The following is a 13,552-nucleotide window of genomic DNA, read 5'->3' on the forward strand; positions in this document are numbered from 1 at the left end:
AGGCGGTCGTACGTTTTGTCCTGTCCCAGGTGTCCGGCAAGGGGTACATCGTGGGCTAAGTTCAAGAGGAAATCTCTGAGGCGGAGGGGCACCACCAGCACCCGACTGGCCCCCAGTTCCGCAATCCTTTGCTCACTGTAGAGCAGGTCATTGTCCCAGTAGATCCAGTGGGCCCCCGAGGTGTTCCCTGCGCTCTGGGCCAGGGCTTGCTGCCGGAGTCCCTCGAGGGAGGGACAGGTTCTTTGTTCTTGTCGGAATTGTTCCTGGGTGGGTCCCCCCTCTTGACGCCACTGGGCCAGGTCGGGGAGGTCCTGGAGCCGACCGGGTCCTTCTTCGGTTTGGGCCGGGGAGCTCGCCTTTGGGGTGGCCTCCTCTGGGACAATCGCGGGAGGAGGCTCCGGCCACTCGGGTTCCTCTGGACGGGGGACGGCACGGCCGGTCATGGACCGGGTCGTGGTACAGACCCATTCGGGGAGGCCCAGCATCCCCAGGTGCTCTCTCCGTTCGACTGCTGCCCAGGGAGAACTTTCGAGATCGTTCCCCAGGAGGCAATCCACGGGGGCATCATCGCGGACAGTCACTTTCAGCATCCCTGATACTCCTCCCCATTCGAAGGGGACGTAGGCCATTTGACATAGACTTTCTGAGTTGTCGGCCGACCGGACAGGGCAAAGGATGTTCGGCAAAATCTGGTCCGGGGCCACCAGATGACAGCGGACCGCGGTCACACTGGCCCCGGTGTTGCGGAGGGCTTCAGCCCGGCGGCCATTAATGTTGACCCACTGGCTGTACTTCTGCGTGTTGGCGGGAAGGGGGGCCCAAGGGATCAGGTCTCGTTCCCCTAGGCAAACCAGGGACATGGCGGTCGGTTCCCACTCAGGCTGGTCGGTTTCGTACTCTTCCTGGTCTTCTGGGGTTTGCTCTTCCCCCAGGGCTGCAGCAGCGACCTGGCGGGGTATAGTGTTCGGGTTCTTTGGGCAGTTGGGATCATTGGCGTAGTGGCCGGGTCGCTGGCATCGGTGGCAAGTAATGTTGGCTCGGAAGCCTGGTCGCATCGGGGGGTTTCCCCTGCCGGCCGGGGGCGGGGGGTTGCTTGCGGGAGTCACCGGGCCGGTGTCCCTCCCCCGACCCTGGCCTCCTCCTCCACGGGGGCGATGGGGCCCTTGGGCAGTTCTGTTCGGTTCGCTGGGTCCGTTTCGGCCAACTCGGGTGCTTTCCCATCGGTCCGCTTCGGCGGCGAGTTGCCGAGGTTCCGTTAGTTTACTGTCCAGGAGGTGCTGCCTGAGTTCGATGAAGCAGTTGTTAGAAAGGTGCTCCCACACAATAAGGTCAAAGAGCTGCTCGTAGGTGGTCACGTTGCTGCCCTTGATCCACCCCTCAAAGGCCCGGCTAAAGAAGTTCACGTACTCCACCCAAGTTGTACCTGGGATCCGTTTGCAGTCGCGGAACCGCTGGCGTTACATTTCGGGTGTGAGTCCGTATCGAGTGAGGAGGGCGGATTTCATGTGGTCGTAGGATGTCATCAGATGGTCCGGGAGTTGCAGCAGGGTGTCTCGCCCTTCGTTGACAAACCTCCCCCATAACCCGGCTCCCCAGTCGCTCCGGGGAATCCGGTGGGAGGTCATGGCTACCTCGTACGCTTTGAACCATTGCTGGATATCATCGTTCTTGTAGTACTCTCGGACGACATCTTTGGGTATGTGGACCTTGGGGTCTGTAGGGCCAGGAGTGTTCGTGCGCTCGGGGACCCCGAGCTCCTTGCTCTGCTTCCGAATCTCTAGTTCCTTGAGGTTGCGCTCATGTTCGTAGGCTAGCTTTTTCTCTTCTAGTTCTCTCTGCCTTTGTTTCTCTTCTCGCTCCTCTCGGAGCCGTAAGTGTTCCAACGTTATTTTTTGTTCCGCCAATTTGAGCTCTCCATCTAAGCGAAGTCGTGCCAGTTCCAATTCATGGAGCCTGCTTTTTTCCCGTTCCCGGACCTCTTCTGGGGAGAGACCCGATCTTCTTTCTTCCGTCGGTGTGGGGCTTGTTTCGGGTGTCTCGTGGCTTCGTGTTTGGGGTACGGTCGTACCCGTCTCCGCCCAAGATTCCAGGGCTCGTTTGAAGTCCTCTTTCGTGCTCAGTCCTGTGGTTGAAATGCCTAATTCTATGCAGAATTGTTTCAGTTCTCTGTGGTTGTATTCTTCTAGCTTTTCCATCTGGAATTTTTCCGTTGTTCCGCTCTCTTTTGTTGTCATGGTGGTTGTGTGTCGTGGGGCGAGTGACCCTCTGTACGATTATGCGTAGGTTCGAATCCCACCGCTGCCACCAATGTTAGACAGCGACCCGGAGGGTCGGCCGAATACTGGGGGAGAGGCCTCCGATGAGGGCTGTCTCCGGCGATCGTACAGACAAGTCACTTCCCTCCCCACAGATAGACACCACACAAGGATGAGATCAACACTCTTTATATAGGGTTCTTGCGGCAAGGTTATCAGCGGTACAGGAGATTCAGGACTCGAGGGTCCTCTCAATTCTAGTCTCTGTAGGGAGAGGGGGTAGCGGGACAGTTTTGGTACCGGATCGGTACCGGGGATGGAAGGAGGGGAGCTCGCAATCCTCGAGCTTAGGAGTCTATAAGGTCGGGCCGCGGCAGGGTCAGCAGACCAAGATGATGGTTCACGTTGCAGAGGGCCGCGGCAGCGCCAGCAGGCCAAGATGATGGTTCAGGTTGCAGAGGGCCGCGGCAGCGCCAGCAGGCCAAGATGATGGTTCAGGTTGCAGAGGGCCGCGGCAGCGCCAGCAGGCCAAGATGATGGTTCACGTTGCAGAGGGCCGCGGCAGCGCCAGCAGGCCAAGATGATGGTTCACGTTGCAGAGGGCCGCGGCAGCGCCAGCAGGCCAAGATGATGGTTCACGTTGCAGAGGGCCGCGGCAGCGCCAGCAGACCAAGATGATGGTTTCACGAGGCAGAGGGCCGCGGCAGCGCCAGCAGGCTAAGATGAAGGGTTCACAGGGCAGGGCTGCGGCAGCGCCAGCAGTCCGTCAAGGATGAGTTCTTCTCGGTGTCTCTCGACTCCAGGATACAACTGCCTTCCTGGTCTGGGGCTGCCCCAGTTATAGGTCTAGTCCCCTTTGATGTCCGGACCCTCGCGCCTGGGGGTCGGGGGGTCCGGAGTCAGGGAGTCCCGACACCCAGCAGGGGGGTGGAGCCAGCCCCCAGGGAGGCCGGGGGTGATCGACACCCGGCGGAGGAGAGCCGTTGACGCCTCCTTCTTTCATCGACCTGCCAAGTGGTCTCTTTACCTCCTGTGTGGAGGTTGGTGCCTCGATGTCGGGGCTTGGCCAGGCCCAGGGTTGGGGTCGAGTCGAGGCCAAGTGGCCTCGTGCTGTAGTGCCCAAAGATGGCTGCCGGGCCGGGGCCATGGTGCTGACAGGGACCAGGGCCAGCCGGTACGGGAGGGTTCAGGAGCTGGAGTCCCGTTGTGGACGGGTTGTGGGTTACCTCGGGGGGTTGCCGGGGTGACTCTTGCTGGTGATTCAGGGAGAGCCAGGGTCCGGGCCCTGTTGTGCGGGGGGGAACGGCCCGGCTACGAGGCCTGTCCAACACATACCATATACTCTTAAGTGCATTATAATCCTCGCGGTTAATGCTAACTTTGCCAGTACCTCCCCAGACAGGCAGATGTGTATTGGGACAAGGAGGGCTGCATCAGCAGATGCTTTTGAGACACTGCCTGGGGCACACAAGGTGCTCCATGCATAGCCCGGTTCAAACCAGTTGCTGGGGCACTCCAGCCCTGCTCTGGCGCAAAACTGGACAAAGGGAAAGGGGTGTAACCACCCCCTTCCCAGGTCCACCCATAGGAGGAACCGAGCAGGTAATCCAGCCCCTTAACTCAGTATAAGTATAGGAGCTGTGTCCCCAGGACTTTAGATTATCCTGGAAAGAAACTTTGATACAGAACTCTTGGACCTTCAACGTTCTATTTCGACTAGAAGACTGAAGACATCTTCCTTGTGGTCAAGGAGTAACCACCCTGTGCAAACAGGCACCATCAGTAACTTGCCGGTCTGCTTTGTCGATGCTCCCACTAGAACCAAAGACTCAGCGACACAGGAACTGGACTTCTAGACTTCGCTGACTTCGACCCACATCCACAGCAAAGCTGAGACCCGTGGCGGACACGAGAGACGTGGGACTGGACACCTTGGCCATCCTGCATTTTGCTAACAGCTCAACTACCAAGGTACCCTTGCAGTTGTGCATTGGGGTACAAGAAGCCCCAGACCCGTGCGCCATCTGCACTAAAGCTCAGCCCTCCTCCCTCTACGAGTGCCGCGTGGGGCCCGCTCTTGCATTTCAGCTCAATGCATCTTCCCGGTTGATAGCCCGTTGGCTAGTGAGCCCCCTGAAGACAAACCTTTGAAAACAAACTACTTTCCTAGTTGCTCCAGGCTTGCTCCAGCTTCCCTGCAAAGGAGAAGCTCCCCAGACCTTGCTGGTCTGACCCAAAGCCCATCTTCACTTCCTGTATGGATTGTGTTTGCCAAGGCTTGTTGGATCCAATTCGGATACCGACACCACAGTCAACTAGATCCTTTGTGGTACAGCTCAAATCGAGCTCCTGGTTGTCGACGACACCTCCTGGTCCTCATGGCTGCAGAGACAAGCTTCACCTCTTCACCTGAAATCATCGCAACATCGCCTGGTTCCTTCCTGGTTCCTTCCTGGTCACTGGCTAGTGACCCAGACTCTGTCCCCTCTGCTTTCATGTTCTTCAGTTCCTCGATCCACCGTTGGATCCACCCGGACACTCTGCCTCTGGCCACCTGCAGCACTTCTTTGCAGATCTCCATTGAAAGCATCGACGAAACCCGACACCAAAAGGCACCTATGCACCCGGCTTCCCTGGGTGAGGTAAGACGAGTAATCCCGTGCTCCCGTGGGTCTTGACTCTCGAAGTGTCCTAGTCTAAAGGGGTTTTGTCGTAGTCCATCCGGAAGTGCCCTTAAACAGTAACTTTGTAACTTCCTCGTTCTCTATTATAAGTCAATGGTAACTCACGACTGTGTTTAGACACTGCACACGTCTCCTGTGGGCCTCCTACTTCCTAACCTTTGGTTGTTTAGTGTAGCCACAGCGATTCCCTAGGCCCTAGGCCTACTCACTGTTTCTATAATGGTTCTTATACCACTTACTTAGTATATGTTTTGTGAGGCCCCTAGGGCATAACTGTATTTGTGCAACTTATCGTATGCTAATTGAGTAACTTGTGATGTATTTCGATCTCTGACCTCATAAAGAGTGCAGAGGGGTTGTGTTAGAAATAAATGGATATATATTTGATATATACCTTGTGTGGTGTCCTTTTATTTGGTATTCAAGGGATTATAATTGGTAAAACAGCTTGCTTCACATGCTCTCTGAAGTCTTAGCCTAAGACTGCTGGTCCATGCTGCCACTAGGATAGCTTGTCTATAAGGTTGACTTTACAACCACCATCAATAAGGGTCGATTAGACTGGTGCAAGGTGCCCACTAGAATAGTGAACATCATATGCCAGGCTAACTTCTCACATTGGTGTGCAGCGGATGGGATAAGAGCTTGCTGCTGTTTTACCATATAATCTTGAGATATCATTTGAAAGATCACATTAAGGTACCTGTAGGTACAAATGAATCAAGTTCTTATAATACATAAGTTCTACTGAACTTAGCAGTTGTAGGTGGTAAGGGCCTAGCACACCCTGGCTACAACTCCTAGAGAGGTTCTAGTAGGAAACCATTTAGTGTAGGTAGGTGCACACACCACACCTCACTAGGATAGCTTGTCTATAAGGTTGACTTTACAACCACCATCAATAAGGGTCGATTAGACTGGTGCAAGGTGCCCACTAGAATAGTGGACATCATATGCCAGGCTAACTTCTCACAGGGTGGGCCTTGGACCACGAATCCAAGGCTGGACGCAATATTGCTATACTGCTCCCCCAGCTAACATATGTGTGAACGGGATACAATCATCAACCTTTCCTATAGACTGGGGGCCAGACAGGGCTGCTCCCTGTCCCCCTTTCTCTTTGCGCTCTATATGGAGCCATTTGCCGAAAGAATAAGAACCAACTTGCCCATCTCTGGCATCTTGATGGGGGGGAGCGGGAACACAAGATAATGCTGTACGCAGATGATGTTCTCTTGACTCTCACTGACGCAGATGCTTCTTAGGAGGCCATTATGACTGAGCTGTGTGCGTTCTGGGCAGCGTATGGGTTTAAAATCAACACCCGAAAATCCCTGATCCTAGGTCTGACCATCCCCGAGACAGAAAGTATTCGACTCCATGCCCAATATCCGTACTGATGGGCAGAGATTGGTATCCATACTTAGGACTACAGATATACCCCACACTCACAGCCACCGCCGCATACAATTATGAAAACCTCCTAACACTTGCGAGGAGCTACCTCACCAAGTGGAAGTCCCACAAGCTCTTGTGGCTGGGACGTATGGCAGCAGTCAAAATGACGCTCCTCCCAAACTTCTATAAGTTGTGCAAACACTGCCCATCTAACCCCCCACCACGAGTCCTAGACAGGATACAATCACTCATATGTGACTTAATTTGGGAGGGAAGGCGAGCGCGGATGGCCAAAACCCGAGCTTACCTTCCCTTGTCTGCAGGGGGCTTGGGTGTTCCGAACCTGCGCTGCTACTACCAGGAGGCGCAACTCCGTTACCTGGTGGAATGGTCTTGCACACTTATGGAAAGACACTGGTGCTTATTGATCAGGATATTGAGGCCATTCATATTTGGAAGATGCCATGGCTGCCAAAACCACATAGGCCAAAGGGCGTGTATGTTTCTCCAATCGTATGGGCTACGATTGGGGTTTGGGACAGGGTGCAGGAGCGGCATGGTCTTTCCACCCCTATCTCACTACAAACACCCCTGATACGAAACACAGGCTTTCCACCAGCCACTACGGCTGTAGTATTTAGGACACAGCAGAATGCCTAAGAAGGGCCCATTAACTTCCCTGCACTGCAATACTGTTACGACCTGCCCAACATGGCACGTTGGCAATACCTGACCTTGAAGCATCGGGTTACTCAACCCTGGATCTGCCCGCATGCCAGCAGAACATTGACATCCTTCGAGAAGGGGATCCTTATGGGAACCACTGATAAGAAGCTACTCTCTAATATTTAATCCTTCTTGATAATGACGCTCCTTTCCCCTGTCTCACCGGCTCATGGCTGATGGGAGAGAGAATGCAAACGTACCTTCACAGAAAAGGAATGGAGAGATATCCTTTGGCGGGCGTGTAGCGCAGCGCTCAACACAACTACCAAAGAAATGCTCCTAAAGATCGCCCACTACTGTTATCATACCCCGGCCAGGATAGCTACTTGGGACCGTTCAGGAGAAGGGCAATGCTGGCGACACTGTGAACAATAAGGTATACTCACACACATCCTATGGCACTGCCCTAAACTAGACCCCTTTTAGTCCAAGGTCCTGGAAGCAGTAAACACCATGTTTCATACAGATATACCCAAACCTCCGAGCTATATACTCCTAGGGCTTCCTAACCCGCTCACATACCTGCTGCGATCACACAGAGGCAGAACGTTTACCTTAATGCTGGGGCAGCAAAACAAATCTTACTTGCAAGGTGGGGCACGGAAGTCTTTCCATCCCATTCAGACTGGCTACATAAAGTAGGGACATATTGGCGCTAGAGAAGCTAATTGTAATAGCCACGCAACAACTGCCCTGCATTGATAAAATGTGACCAACCTGCATACAGTACCTCGGATGAATTTCGTGAACCGTCCTGCCCCAAAACTTACGCAACCTACGCTTAACGGTGCGACATCCCATGCTGATCACTAGAACATGGATGCATACTAGAACCCTAGATACCCGTCACACCCCCCTCATCCCTCACCCCACACGTTTGACCCTCTTACTGTCTTCTCTCTTTCTTCTGTTCCTATTGTTGTTAAATGATGCACACTGCCTATTTAATGCTGGAACACCGCAGGCCACTAGATGTAGGCAGATTGTTGTATATCGTATTACTATAAAATCAATAAAATAGATTTAAATCATAAAAACAGTCCTTCCTGTAAGGGTGCCTGCACTATCACTAGGCAGCCTCATGAGCGCCAGGGCAGGGAGAGAACGGAACGGCGCCATATCTTAGTGGCTCTCTCACATTCACACAACATGCCTTACTGCCCTGTGTTGCATAAATATTTAATAAATCTGCCTCTAAGTATTAGTGTGGGGAATGTCTTTTCCCTTCACACCAAAAAGCTACTGTTTTGGGGTAGGAACACAGGGAACTAAGGGGCTTATTTACAAGCCCTGTGACAACCAGAACTTCACTTTTTGTGATGTTCCAGTGATCCAGACAGCTTAGCCATATCTATAAGGCCAAGTAAAGCCACTCTGTGTGGCTCTTTATGGCTTCAGGGATAAGGAGAGGGGCAATGCAGCGAAAGTCACTGCGGTGCCTCACACTACGATGGGGAGGTCTGCCGTGGGCATTAGGGTGGGTGTTCCCACATAACACCCATGGCATTTGACACATTCCCAGATTTACAACAAGTTGTAAACATGGGAATGCGCCAAAAGCCTACGCCTCTCCAGGGAAGGAGTAATGAGGAAAAATAACTTAATTTCGCCTAGATTTTGCCTCTTTCTATGTGTGCAACATTCAGCAGCGCACATAGAAAGATTGTCCCCATTGATTATTTGTGTGCAGGAACGTTTCCCTTCCTGCACAAGAACATTAATCCCCACTATTCAGACAAACTTGCACCATGGTGGAAGTGTACCTGCGCTGGTGTAAGGCAGCCAATTGTGTGCCAGCACAGGGAAAGAGGACAGGAATACACCATATATGATATATATTCCACTTTCCTCTTCTTTTCTTTTGCCATAGGGCAGTGCAGCGGGAAAGCTTGCAACACAGCCATACAGCAAAATATTGTAAATGAGGCCCTACATTTTTCACGTCCAAAGAAGACAACCTGTTTGAAAAGCATCACCTTGTGCAGATCCTCACAATGTATCCTTCATGAAACCATTTACCCCGTACTCAGTCTCCTGTCTTTACACACACACACACACACACACACACCAAACACATGTACCACAACATTCTATTTATTGCACACATCTTGTCAAAGATAAAGATCCCATTTATGCTGGACTAATCAAACTTTACATGCCTAGGTGTGGAAGGTTGCCTCCAAAGCATAGATGCAGCCACAAGATCCTGTCTCTTTAATCTACTATTCAGCCGGATTCAACTCACACCCATGTATAAGGATGCATTAGCCTTTGTTGACGACGACAATAGGTACACTTTGGAATGACCTCTTTTTATTTCTATGGTTTAATATAGCGCAACCATGGCCTACTTCCCCTGAGGACACGTTCAACAATCATCAAGAGCAAACAAATAAGCAAAACTATTCAAAAAGCACAAAATCAATAAGGTGCAAGAGAGTGGATTTGAACAGACATCAAATGCAAACATAAGCAAAAAACAATACTAAATTGTAGTATCGAAGTGCTCAAGTCCAATGAGATAAGTGTAAAGGCGTGCATAGTTTTAGCCAAATTGTTTTTGAAGAAGAAGGATTTTGAGTTCCTTTTATAAAGATGGCATGACATAGGGTCGTTCAAAGGGCTGGAGGGGGGTGGGGTGCAGATTCCTGTGGTTCTTCCAGAGAAGTACCAGTTTGTGTTCTTGCTTAAAGGTTTGAGGCTTCAGGAAAAAGGCGTCTGGATTTCTCAAACCACTTTGAGCTCCAGATATTTTGAGTTTTCCAGTCAGGTAGGAGGTAGAAGAGTCATGCAGGGCTTTGTGAGCCTGAAGTGTGCTCAGCCTTAAATGAAAAGGTAACGAAGCATCAGCGGGATGGGGGTGATGTGATCAAATTTCCTGTGGCGAAACGAGCCAAAACTGCTCTGACTGGAGCTATTGGAAGACCACAGGGAAGAAAATTCCCATTCTCCAATCTGGAGAGCATTAGCGCCCGAATTAGTTTAAGTCTGGATCTGGTATGAAATATCTGATGCCCTAAAGAAGTTTTAGGTGGAATTGTGCATGTGTGGCCATAGCAACAATTTGTCTCTGAAGGTTAAGCTGGCTCTCCGGGATGAAGCCCAGAGACTTGGCAATCTCTCTGGTGGCTGCTTTGCAATCCAAGGCCAGAGAAGAATTGCATCCTCCCTTGGATTGGGATGTTGGATTTCCTTGGAGATATTCAAAGGAATGCAGTTTTAACAGGGAGTAGTTTGAGATGGTTGGTTGATATCCCTTTCTGAATTCTTGCCTGGGTTCTGGGGAGAAGGGGGATGTAATCGGAAGTTAGATCCTCAGATAGATTGGATATCATCTTCATATAGATGACAGAACATCCTTTGTGGCTCTATTGAAGATTGACATCACAGGGCTGGGAGAGCTTCTTAGGCAATTGCAGATTTCTGAGTCCACTGGCAAAAAGGCAGCTCGGGGAAATTGAGCAGAGCACCGAGATACAGCTTTATGGATCCATGACGGTACGTACTTCTGTCTGGCCCTACAGAATTTGTTTCAGTACGCTTACTATAAAAACCCAAAAATGTGTCTGGTCTAACGCCCTCTAACCCTTAGAGAAATTGTTTCAAAACATTGACATGCATGGGAGCAGTCTGCTGAGGCCTTATGAAGATGAGCTAGAAGGTGGTTATACACGGGCCAGAAAACACATCCCCTCATTTTTCGAGAGCACGTGTTAACAGACCCTTGTCTTCTAAGGGACATCCCTTTCTCCTTAACAAACAATTGTTATTTGCCCAAAAAATTTCAGATGATACCTTCTAAAATATCCTTCACTGCTCTGCCTCACAGAACTTTCTTTCAGCCTCACCCTTTTGACTTCAGGGTCTCCTCCTGAACTCCATACTAAGGAATGACTCAATACACAGTGCGTGCATAACAACTACCATAACATATTATATACTTCGAGGTGTGGACAAGAGACTAATTTGAAAGTATTGAAAGAATGCACCAAGAGCAAAAATAGAATACCTGCTAGAAGAAATAAGCAGACAGACTAAATTAGAAAGAATCACATTTAAATATGGGGCAAAGTAGGAGAGAGAGAGCTATTTTGAAATACGGTTGAACTTCTTAGATATGTATGCTTTGTTACAGAAAACCAACTCCTCCCTAATTCCCAAGCCCGTCAAACAGAAAGGCACGCAGAGCTACGTCTGTGACTCTCATCCCATTGGTCGAAGGCAGCGCGGTGCAGCGAACAAGGAACAAAGTCGTTGGACGTTGGCCAGACAATAGTCAAATATGTAACCGATGAAGAGAATGCGGTGGAGGGGTGAAAGATGGGTTGGAATCCGAGCAGGTCACATTCCGCACCTCTGTTGGGCAACGCGGCGGGAAAGCACGACAGTTACTACCGTGCAGAAGAATCTATTACTTGTGATGTGACTGGGCCGCCTGCCAGGACAGGCTGCCGCGCGAGGACTGCAGATGGACGCAGGCGTGGCCTCTGATTCAACCGTCTGCGTTCCTACGTCAAGGTGAGGCGATGCGCTGAAACTCGGAGAGAAACACAACGGTCTCCTTCTGGATTATGGTTTGGGAAAATATACTAATGAGAGATCTCAGATGAAGGGAGGGACTCTCTCCCGCGCCCTTCTCTCAGTCTCCAACACTCAACTCCCGCTCAACCTTCTGAGATTGGAAAAGTGGCCCGAGTGACATACCTTAGAACATCTAGAGTGACTCTGTCTTATGATTTATTAGTACCTGAATGTAGGTTTCACTGGAATGCACCGAACTTGTTTTTCATATAGCGCTTGCCACCGCAGTTTCAGAGTGCTGCACATTTACCATTTCCTCGTTGAAGTATAGAACATTCACAGGGCTGCGATACGTTTTTTTAGGTTTTCTAGAAACCTGGGGTTCGGTTTACTTGACCCCTTGGCTCCAGGGCTGAGTTAATCTGCCAATACGAATCATAAAACACAGTTGTACTACAGCCACCCCACAACCCTCTGAGCAATATTTGAGTGCAATGTGTTTCAATTAACAAACAATCCCATGAGGCTTTGCAGGGATAGTTAGTAGAACCCCAAACGCTCTTTCATTAAGGAATGACACTTCCCAGAACACTAGAACACGAGGGATACATTTTAAAGAAATATTTTAAGGAGGACCTAGCAAATTGTTTTAATGATTTAATGTAAATATTCTTCTTTTACAATACTACAGTTATGCCTTTTTACAATGTTAGCAAATAAGACAAACAGGTTATAAGAAAATAAGATTGCCAAGAAGCACACCATTTGGTTAAATGGTGAAACTGAGACTGGAATTCAGACGTGGGGAATTACAGCTAATCTCACTGGTTGACTCACAGTTTATCACCTTGTCCTAAATACTGGGGTCAATCTGATTGGTCACCGATCTCTGAGTAATATTTACAGAAATATTCTAGAGATTGCCACAGAGGTCCTAGTCAGAGTGGTTGAAATATTTTGAGTTTCACCCAATCTGATTGGCTGTTCCTGCAACCATTTAAAGTGAGCTCTTCTGGGGCGTGGCCAAGATGGCGGCCTGATCAGACATGTCTTGCGAGGCTCCCCGGCTTGGGGCCTAGTCCTCACGAAGATCGAAGCGGACCGGCATCCCCTGCACCCCGAATGGTTGCGGGCCCTCCGGAGGAGCATCGAATCCCCTGGCCTGGGGGGCGGCGGGCGCCCCGTCATTTGGAGACTGAGCCCGTACGGAGGTGAGCGGAGCGGAGGGCGGCGGGAGCGACGGACCGAGCCTCGTTCCCGGGAGGGCCGCTGCTTGGAGAACTGGGGCTGAGGGAGTCGTGCCGCCCCGCCCCGGGGGTCGGGCGGCCCTGCGCACCACCGGCCTGAGGCTTACCCCGGAGACGGGGAAGGGGGACGCCCGCGTCACCAACTTGCTCGCCCCTCAGACGGAGGGCTGGAACTTGAGGCCCCGGCTTTGGGCCTATTGCGGAGGAGCATCAGCGGCCACTGACAGAGCGCCATTTTCAAGCCAGGGCGGTTACAGCACGGACACCTGCGGCCCCCTCGGAGACCACTGTTCACTCTGGGGTCCCCCGGAAGGGAACTGACCACACCGGCGGCCTTCTGGACCCAGCACCCGGACCGGCCACGGGGCTCACAGATCCAGGCGAGGAGTTTCCATATCCCGTCCCTGCCCACGGTGACGCAACAAACCCGGGCCGGCACACTCCGACTCACAGCTTTCGCGCCCAACGGGCTGACCAACGAGACTACTGGCTCGGACATAACGAATTCTCGGACGCCTAGACAGGCCAACGGGCCTCGCACGTCCTCTTCCCGTCGTCGCGTTTGCCATCTACCCACAGGTGCATAACGGACCCGGACCGACACAAATCGGCTCCCAGCTCCTCCCGACCGTGCCGGTCCCAGTGGCTCGCACACAACAAGCTTTAAGACTCCACGACAGACCCACGGGCCTAGCGAGTACCATCCCCGACATCGCCGTAG

General features: G+C 51.5%; 1 long non-coding RNA gene across 2 annotated transcripts in view; it reads left to right on the plus strand.

Moving 5' to 3' along the window:
- Positions 1-11,311: 11,311 nt before the first annotated feature.
- The window catches only part of LOC144791140 (uncharacterized), a 125,812-nt gene continuing 123,571 nt past the window's right edge, over positions 11,312-13,552 (plus strand). For both annotated transcript variants that reach the window (XR_013602310.1, XR_013602309.1), the window contains exon 1: positions 11,312-11,581. This is a non-coding gene — a long non-coding RNA (uncharacterized LOC144791140). The remainder of the gene's footprint in view (positions 11,582-13,552) is intronic.

This window comes from Lissotriton helveticus, chromosome 11, assembly GCF_964261635.1.
Source record: "Lissotriton helveticus chromosome 11, aLisHel1.1, whole genome shotgun sequence".
NCBI classification, from domain to species: Eukaryota; Metazoa; Chordata; class Amphibia; order Caudata; family Salamandridae; genus Lissotriton; species Lissotriton helveticus.